At 64.4% G+C, this 8,849-nt stretch overlaps 2 non-coding genes across 2 annotated transcripts; both read left to right on the top strand.

The window, feature by feature from the left end:
- Window positions 1–520: 520 nt before the first annotated feature.
- On the top strand, window positions 521–639 carry LOC131865123 (5S ribosomal RNA). Its single transcript, XR_009363855.1, has one exon. It is a non-coding gene; the product is annotated as a 5S ribosomal RNA (ribosomal RNA).
- A 6,440-nt stretch (window positions 640–7,079) lies between these two features.
- LOC131865125 (5S ribosomal RNA) lies at window positions 7,080–7,198 on the top strand. The gene has a single exon (XR_009363857.1). It is a non-coding gene; the product is annotated as a 5S ribosomal RNA (ribosomal RNA).
- Window positions 7,199–8,849: the final 1,651 nt, after the last annotated feature.

The following is an 8,849-nucleotide window of genomic DNA, read 5'->3' on the forward strand; positions in this document are numbered from 1 at the left end:
TATTAAGTCTCGGAACACATTTTTGTTCTCGTGGACCCATCATGGGTCTTGGAACGCATTTGTGGTCCTTGGGTCCCATTTTGCATCCCGAAACTTGTGTTTTGGTGCTTGATCCCTATTTTGGGTGCCCACCTTGCACCAAGTGCGCACCCGGGGCAAACCGAGCGCCTTGGTGCACCGGGGCAAGATCGAGCGTGCACCCGAGGCGCCCCGAACATGCACCAAGGTGCACTCGGCCCACATGTGAGCGCAGGTCGTTGCGCCCGAGGTGGTGTGTGGGCACCGCGTTGCAGACGGGACACTGCACGCACACGACGCCCCGTCCAGGTGCACGCACGTAGGCCGGGCCGGGTGCACACCCGACGCCCTAGCAAGGTGCGCGCACCCGGGCAGGGCTCACACTTGGCGAACGGGGCGCACTTCGCGAGGGAGGGTGTGCACCTCGACGGGGGTGGGTGGCCGGGGTGGATTCGCACGTGGGTCGCGGTTTGCTAAGTACACACTGCGACAAGCTCATAACGGGTGCGATCATACCAGCGTTAGTGCACCGGATCCCATCAGAACTCCGCAGTTAAGCGCGCTTGGGCCGGAGTAGTACTGGGATGGGTGACCTCCCGGGAAGTCCCGGTGTTGCACCCTTTTTTAGTTTTTCGCCGGGTGTCGCAATGCTATTTGAATAAACCTTTTGCCCGTTTGCGTTCTCGTCGGGGCCGGGCCGGGCCGGGGTGCGCTGCCCGCACTACCGCGCGCGCGGGGGCGACACCGAGCGCGCACCGAGGCGCCCCGAGCACACAGGCCACGGTGCAACCCGGGCGTTGTGCGCGCACCCCGGTGCGCCCGAGGTGCTGCGCGCGCACCCAGGTGAAATCGGTGTGCACCTCGGCCAGTGCGCGCTCGGTCGAGTCGCGCACGTTGGCCAAGGTGCACGGTGATGTTTCTTACTCTAAGGTTCCGCACCAGACGCCCGGGACAGGTGAGCGAAGCTGGGCGGGGCCGGGTGCGCGGCCGGGGCAGGTGCACGCAGCTGGAGAGAGCTTTGGAGCACACCAGAGGTGCGCACCTTGGAGCACACTTCGGAGCGCACCAATGATGCGCTCCATTCAAAAGTTTCCTGAAAAGGCAAAAAAAGTTGAGATTATAGAATTTCCCACTTGAGAGATTGTAAAAAAAAAAAATTTAAAATGAAGGAAACGCGGGTGCCAAGGTGTGCGCGCCCGGGTGCGCAGCCCAGCCAAGGTGTGCGCACCAAGGCGCCCACCCTGGCGAAGGTGCACGCAAGGTGCGCACCCGAGGCAAACCGGACAATTAACCCAACTTTCGACTTCGCGCGCACCTGCGCACCTTGGAGCGCACTTCGGAGCGCTCCTTGGTGCGCACCAATCTTGGGCACCTCGGAGTGCACCATGGCGCCCACCAAGGTGCGCACCCGGGGCAAACCGAGCTCCGACTTCGTGCGCACCTTGGAGCGCACGAAAGGTGCGCACCATGGCGCCCACCAAGGTGCGCAGCCCAGCCAAGGCGTGCGCATCAAGGTGCGCACCCTGGCGAAGGTGCGCACCCGGGGCAAACCGAGCTCCGACTTCGTGCGCACCTTGGAGCGCACAAAGGGTGCGCAACCCAGCCAAGGTGTGCGCACCCCGGGCAAACCGAGCTCCGAATCGTGCGCACCTTGGAGCACACTTCGGAGCCCTCCTTGGTGCGCACCGATGTTGCGCACCTCGGAGCGCACCCGGGGAAAACAATGCAATTAACCCGACTTTCGACTTCGTGGGCACCTCGGAGCGCTCTCGGGTTCGCACCTCGGAGCACACCGAGGTGCGCACCTTTGATGCGCTGCCTTCACCAATTTCCAGAAAAGGCAAGAAAACATTGAGAAGGTGTGCGCACCGAGGTGCCCACCCTGGCGAAGGTGCACGCGAGGTGCGCACCCGGGGCAAACCGGGCTCCGACTTCGTGCACGCCATGCTGCGCACCTTGGAGGGCCATGGTGCGCACCTTGGAGCACACTTCGGAGCGCTCAATGGTGCCCAACCCAGCCAAGGTGCCCACCGCGGCGAAGGTGCACGCGAGGTGCGCACCCGGGGCAAACCGGGCTCCGACTTCGTGCACGCCGCACCTTGGAGCACACTTCGGAGCGCTCCTTGGTGCGCACCAGGGCGCGCAACCCAGCCGAGGTGCCCACCCCGGCGAAGGTGCACGCGGGGTGCGCACCCGGGGCAAACCGGGCTCCGACTTCGTGCACGCCATGGTGCCCACCGCGGCGAAGGTGCACGCGAGGTGCGCACCCGGGGCAAACCGGGCTCCGACTTCGTGCACGCCGCACCTTGGAGCACACTTCGGAGCGCTCCTTGGTGCGCACCAGGGCGCGCAACCCAGCCGAGGTGCCCACCCCGGCGAAGGTGCACGCGAGGTGCGCACCCGGGGCAAACCGGGCTCCGACTTCGTGCACGCCATGGTGCCCACCGCGGCGAAGGTGCACGCGAGGTGCGCACCCGGGGCAAACCGGGCTCCGACTTCGTGCACGCCGCACCTTGGAGCACACTTCGGAGCGCTCCTTGGTGCGCACCATGGTGCCCACCAGGGCGCGCAACCCCGCCGAAGGTGCACGCGAGGTGCGCACCCGGGGCAAACCGGGCTCCGACTTCGTGCACGCCGCACCTTGGAGCACACTTCGGAGCGCTCCTTGGTGCGCACCAGGGCGCGCAACCCCGCCGAAGGTGCACGCGAGGTGCGCACCCGGGGCAAACCGGGCTCCGACTTCGTGCACGCCATGGTGCGCACCAGGGTGCCCACCGCGGCGAAGGTGCGCACCCGGGGCAAACCGGGCTCCGACTTCGTGCACGCCGCACCTTGGAGCACACTTCGGAGCGCTCCTTGGTGCGCACCAGGGCGCGCAACCCAGCCGAGGTGCCCACCCCGGCGAAGGTGCACGCGAGGTGCGCACCCGGGGCAAACCGGGCTCCGACTTCGTGCACGCCATGGTGCCCACCGCGGCGAAGGTGCACGCGAGGTGCGCACCCGGGGCAAACCGGGCTCCGACTTCGTGCACGCCGCACCTTGGAGCACACTTCGGAGCGCTCCTTGGTGCGCACCATGGTGCCCACCAGGGCGCGCAACCCCGCCGAAGGTGCACGCGAGGTGCGCACCCGGGGCAAACCGGGCTCCGACTTCGTGCACGCCGCACCTTGGAGCACACTTCGGAGCGCTCCTTGGTGCGCACCAGGGCGCGCAACCCCGCCGAAGGTGCACGCGAGGTGCGCACCCGGGGCAAACCGGGCTCCGACTTCGTGCACGCCATGGTGCGCACCAGGGTGCCCACCGCGGCGAAGGTGCGCACCCGGGGCAAACCGGGCTCCGACTTCGTGCACGCCGCACCTTGGAGCACACTTCGGAGCGCTCCTTGGTGCGCACCAGGGCGCGCAACCCAGCCGAGGTGCCCACCCCGGCGAAGGTGCACGCGAGGTGCGCACCCGGGGCAAACCGGGCTCCGACTTCGTGCACGCCATGGTGCCCACCGCGGCGAAGGTGCGCACCCGGGGCAAACCGGGCTAGGACTTCGTGCACGCCGCACCTTGGAGCACACTTCGGAGCGCTCCTTGGTGCGCACCATGGTGCCCACCAGGCCGCGCAACCCAGCCAAGGTGTGCGCACCAAGGTGCACGCGAGGTGCGCACCCGGGGCAAACCGGGGTCCGGCTTCGTGCACGCCGCACCTTGGAGCACACATCGGGGCGCTCCCGGGTTCGCACCGGCGTTGCGCACCGTGGTGGGCACCTCGGAGCGCACCGTGGTGGGCACCTCGGAGCACACCAAGGTGGGCAGCGAGGTGCGCACCTTTGATGCGATGCCTTCACTAATTTCCATAAAAGGCAAAAGAAAACGAGATTTTAAAATTTCCGTTTTGAAAGATAGTGAGAAAAAGGGAATGCTGGTGCCATCTTGAGCCCGCCCTGGTGCGCAGCCCAGCCAAGGTGTGCGCACCAAGGTGCCCACCCTGGCGAAGGTGCGCGCCCGGGCAATTAACCCAACTTCCAACTTCGCGCGCGCCAGGGTGGGAGCGCACCCAACAACCGGGCCTGGGAAGAGCCAATGCGAGAAACCCCACCAAACGCTCTGACAAAAAAAGAGGGGGCGCTCCAGTAACCCCGCTTCGGAGCGCACCCTGGGCAAACCCAGCCAGGGTGCCCACCCCGGCCAAGGTGCAGGCGAGGTGCGCACCCGGGGCAAACCGGGCTCCGACAACGTGCACGCCGCACCTTGGAGCACACTTCGTAGCGCTCCCGGGTGCGCACCTCAGAGCACACCAAGGTGGGCAGCGAGGTGCGCACCTTTGATGCGCTGCCTTCACTAATTTCCAGAAAAGGCAAAAAAAAGAGGAGATTTTAAAATTTCCGTTTTGAAAGATAGTGAAAAAAACGGAACGCGGGTGCCATCTTGAGCCCGCCCTGGTGCACAGCCCAGGTAAGGTGCCCACCCTGGCAAAGGTGCGCACCCGGGCAATTAACCCTACTTCCGACTTCGTGCGCGCCAGGGTGGCAACCGGGCCTGGGAAGAGCCAATGCGAGAAACCCCACCAAACGCTCCGACAAAAAAAGAGGCGGCGCTCCAATAACCCCGCTTCGGAGCGCAGCCGGGGCAAACCCAGCCAAGGTGCCCACCCCGACGAAGGTGCACGCGAGGTGCGCACCCGGGGCAAACCGGGCTCCGACAACGTGCACGCAGCACCTTGGAGCACACTTCGAAGCACTCCCGGGTGCCCACCGGCGTTGCGCACCGTGGTGGGCAGCGAGGTGCGCACCTTTGATGCGCTGCCTTCACTAATTTCCAGAAAAGGCAAAAAAAAATGAGATTTTAAAATTTCCGTTTTGAAAGATAGTGAAAAAAACGGAACGCGGGTGCCATCTTGAGCCCGCCCTGGTGCGCAGCCCAGGCAAGGCATGCGCACCAAGGTGCCCACCCGCGGTGCACGCCCGGGGCAAACCGGGCTCCGACTTCGTGCAGGCCGCACCTTGGAGCACACTTCGGAGCGCTCCTTGGTGCGCACCATGGTGCCCACCAGGGCGCACCCGGGGCAAACCGGGCTCCGACTTCGTGCACGCCGCACCTTGGAGCACACATCGGAGCGCTCCCAGGTTCGCACCAGCGTTGCGCACCTTTGATGCGCTGCCTTCACTAATTTCCAGAAAAGGCAAAAAAAAACGATATTTTAAAATTTCCGTTCTGAAAGATAGTGAAAAAAACGGAACGCGGGTGCCATCTTGAGCCCTTCCTGGTGCGCAGCCCAGGCAAGTTGTGCGCACCAAGGTGCCCACCCTGGCGGAGGTGCGCGCCCGGGGCAAACCGGGCTCCGACTTCGTGCACTGCATGGTGCCCACCAAGGCGCGCAACCCAGCCAAGGTGCCCACCGCAGCGAAGGTGCACGCGAGGTGCGCACCCGAGGTGCACACCCGGGGCAAACCGAGCTCCGACTTCGTGCACGCCGCACCTTGGAGCACACTTCAGAGCGCTCCTTGGTGCGCACCAGGGCGCGCAACCCAGCCAAGGTGCTCACCCCGGCGAAGGTGCACGCGAGGTGCGCACCCGGGGCAAGCCGGGCTCGGACTTCGTGCACGCCGCACCTTGGAGCACACATCGGAGCGCTCCCGGGTTCGCACCAGCATTGCGCACCTTTGATGCGCTGCCTTCACTAATTTCCAGAAAAGGCAAAAAAAAAAAAAAAACGAGATTTTAAAATTTCCGTTTTGAAAGATAGTGAAAAAAACGGAACGCGGGTGCCATCTTGAGCCCGCCCTGGTGTGCAGCCCAGGCAAGTTGTGCGCACCAAGGCACCCACCCTGGCCAAGGTGGGTCACGGGGTGGGTCCTAGGGTGGGTAACGGGGTGGGTACTAAGGTGCGTGCCAAGGTGGGTCATGGGGTGGGTGCCAAGGTGGGCACCAGGGTGGGTGTGCACCAACCCTAGCCAGGGTAGGTCACGGGGTGGTTGTCGGGGTGGGCGTCAAGGAGCCAAGGTGGGTGGCAAGTAGCCAAGTTGCGTGCCAAGGTGGGTGTCGGGGTGGGTGCCAAGGATCCAAGGTGGGTGCCAAGGAACCAAGGTGGGTGTCTGGGTGGGTGCCGAGGTGGGAGCCAGGGTGGGTCCCAAGGTGAGTGCAAAGGTGGGTGCCAGGGTCAAGGTGAGTGCCAATGTGGGTTCCAAGGTGCCAGGGTCAGGGTGAGTGCCAATGTGGGTTCAAAGGTGCTAAGTTGGGTGCGAGGTTGGGTGCGAGGGTGGGTGGGTGCCAAGGTGTGCTAGGTGGAAGCCCGGGTGGGTCGGCATCCCATGGGTGTCGAGTTGGGTGCCTGATGGGTGCTTCTTGTCAAGTTTTAGTCGTCGGGACTCATTTCGAGCCTTAGAGGTCGTTTCTTGTCCGGTTGCCCTGTCTTCGACCTGGGAACCCAATTTTGGTCCTCGGGTCCCATTTTTTTTTGTCTCGCATCCCACTTTTGGCCTGTGGCCTTTTCGGGGTCGATTCTCGTTTTGGGCATCAGAGCATGTTTCTTCTCCTAAAACCCAATATTTGTTTATTAAGTCTCGGAACACATTTTTGTTCTCGTGGACCCATCATGGGTCTTGGAACGCATTTGTGGTCCTTGGGTCCCATTTTGCATCCCGAAACTTGTGTTTTGGTGCTTGATCCCTATTTTGGGTGCCCACCTTGCACCAAGTGCGCACCCGGGGCAAACCGAGCGCCTTGGTGCACCGGGGCAAGATCGAGCGTGCACCCGAGGCGCCCCGAACATGCACCAAGGTGCACTCGGCCCACATGTGAGCGCAGGTCGTTGCGCCCGAGGTGGTGTGTGGGCACCGCGTTGCAGACGGGACACTGCACGCACACGACGCCCCGTCCAGGTGCACGCACGTAGGCCGGGCCGGGTGCACACCCGACGCCCTAGCAAGGTGCGCGCACCCGGGCAGGGCTCACACTTGGCGAACGGGGCGCACTTCGCGAGGGAGGGTGTGCACCTCGACGGGGGTGGGTGGCCGGGGTGGATTCGCACGTGGGTCGCGGTTTGCTAAGTACACACTGCGACAAGCTCATAACGGGTGCGATCATACCAGCGTTAGTGCACCGGATCCCATCAGAACTCCGCAGTTAAGCGCGCTTGGGCCGGAGTAGTACTGGGATGGGTGACCTCCCGGGAAGTCCCGGTGTTGCACCCTTTTTTAGTTTTTCGCCGGGCGTCGCAATGCTATTTGAATAAACCTTTTGCCCGTTTGCGTTCTCGTCGGGGCCGGGCCGGGCCGGGGTGCGCTGCCCGCACTACCGCGCGCGCGGGGGCGACACCGAGCGCGCACCCGAGGCGCCCCGAGCACACAGGCCACGGTGCAACCCGGGCGTTGTGCGCGCACCCCGGTGCGCCCGAGGTGCTGCGCGCGCACCCAGGTGAAATCGGTGTGCACCTCGGCCAGTGCGCGCTCGGTCGAGTCGCGCACGTTGGCCAAGGTGCACGGTGATGTTTCTTACTCTAAGGTTCCGCACCAGACGCCCGGGACAGGTGAGCGAAGCTGGGCGGGGCCGGGTGCGCGGCCGGGGCAGGTGCACGCAGCTAGAGAGAGCTTTGGAGCACACCAGAGGTGCGCACCTTGGAGCACACTTCGGAGCGCACCAATGATGCGCTCCATTCAAAAGTTTCCTGAAAAGGCAAAAAAAGTTGAGATTATAGAATTTCCCACTTGAGAGATTGTAAAAAAAAAAAATTTAAAATGAAGGAAACGCGGGTGCCAAGGTGTGCGCGCCCGGGTGCGCAGCCCAGCCAAGGTGTGCGCACCAAGGCGCCCACCCTGGCGAAGGTGCACGCAAGGTGCGCACCCGAGGCAAACCGGACAATTAACCCAACTTTCGACTTCGCGCGCACCTGCGCACCTTGGAGCGCACTTCGGAGCGCTCCTTGGTGCGCACCAATCTTGGGCACCTCGGAGTGCACCATGGCGCCCACCAAGGTGCGCACCCGGGGCAAACCGAGCTCCGACTTCGTGCGCACCTTGGAGCGCACGAAAGGTGCGCACCATGGCGCCCACCAAGGTGCGCAGCCCAGCCAAGGCGTGCGCATCAAGGTGCGCACCCTGGCGAAGGTGCGCACCCGGGGCAAACCGAGCTCCGACTTCGTGCGCACCTTGGAGCGCACAAAGGGTGCGCAACCCAGCCAAGGTGTGCGCACCCCGGGCAAACCGAGCTCCGAATCGTGCGCACCTTGGAGCACACTTCGGAGCCCTCCTTGGTGCGCACCGATGTTGCGCACCTCGGAGCGCACCCGGGGAAAACAATGCAATTAACCCGACTTTCGACTTCGTGGGCACCTCGGAGCGCTCTCGGGTTCGCACCTCGGAGCACACCGAGGTGCGCACCTTTGATGCGCTGCCTTCACCAATTTCCAGAAAAGGCAAGAAAACATTGAGAAGGTGTGCGCACCGAGGTGCCCACCCTGGCGAAGGTGCACGCGAGGTGCGCACCCGGGGCAAACCGGGCTCCGACTTCGTGCACGCCATGCTGCGCACCTTGGAGGGCCATGGTGCGCACCTTGGAGCACACTTCGGAGCGCTCAATGGTGCCCAACCCAGCCAAGGTGCCCACCGCGGCGAAGGTGCACGCGAGGTGCGCACCCGGGGCAAACCGGGCTCCGACTTCGTGCACGCCGCACCTTGGAGCACACTTCGGAGCGCTCCTTGGTGCGCACCAGGGCGCGCAACCCAGCCGAGGTGCCCACCCCGGCGAAGGTGCACGCGGGGTGCGCACCCGGGGCAAACCGGGCTCCGACTTCGTGCACGCCATGGTGCCCACCGCGCCAAGGTGCACGCGAGGTGCGCACCCGGG

Source organism: Cryptomeria japonica, unplaced genomic scaffold (genome assembly GCF_030272615.1).
Source record: "Cryptomeria japonica unplaced genomic scaffold, Sugi_1.0 HiC_scaffold_101, whole genome shotgun sequence".
In the NCBI taxonomy this organism is placed as follows: domain Eukaryota; kingdom Viridiplantae; phylum Streptophyta; class Pinopsida; order Cupressales; family Cupressaceae; genus Cryptomeria; species Cryptomeria japonica.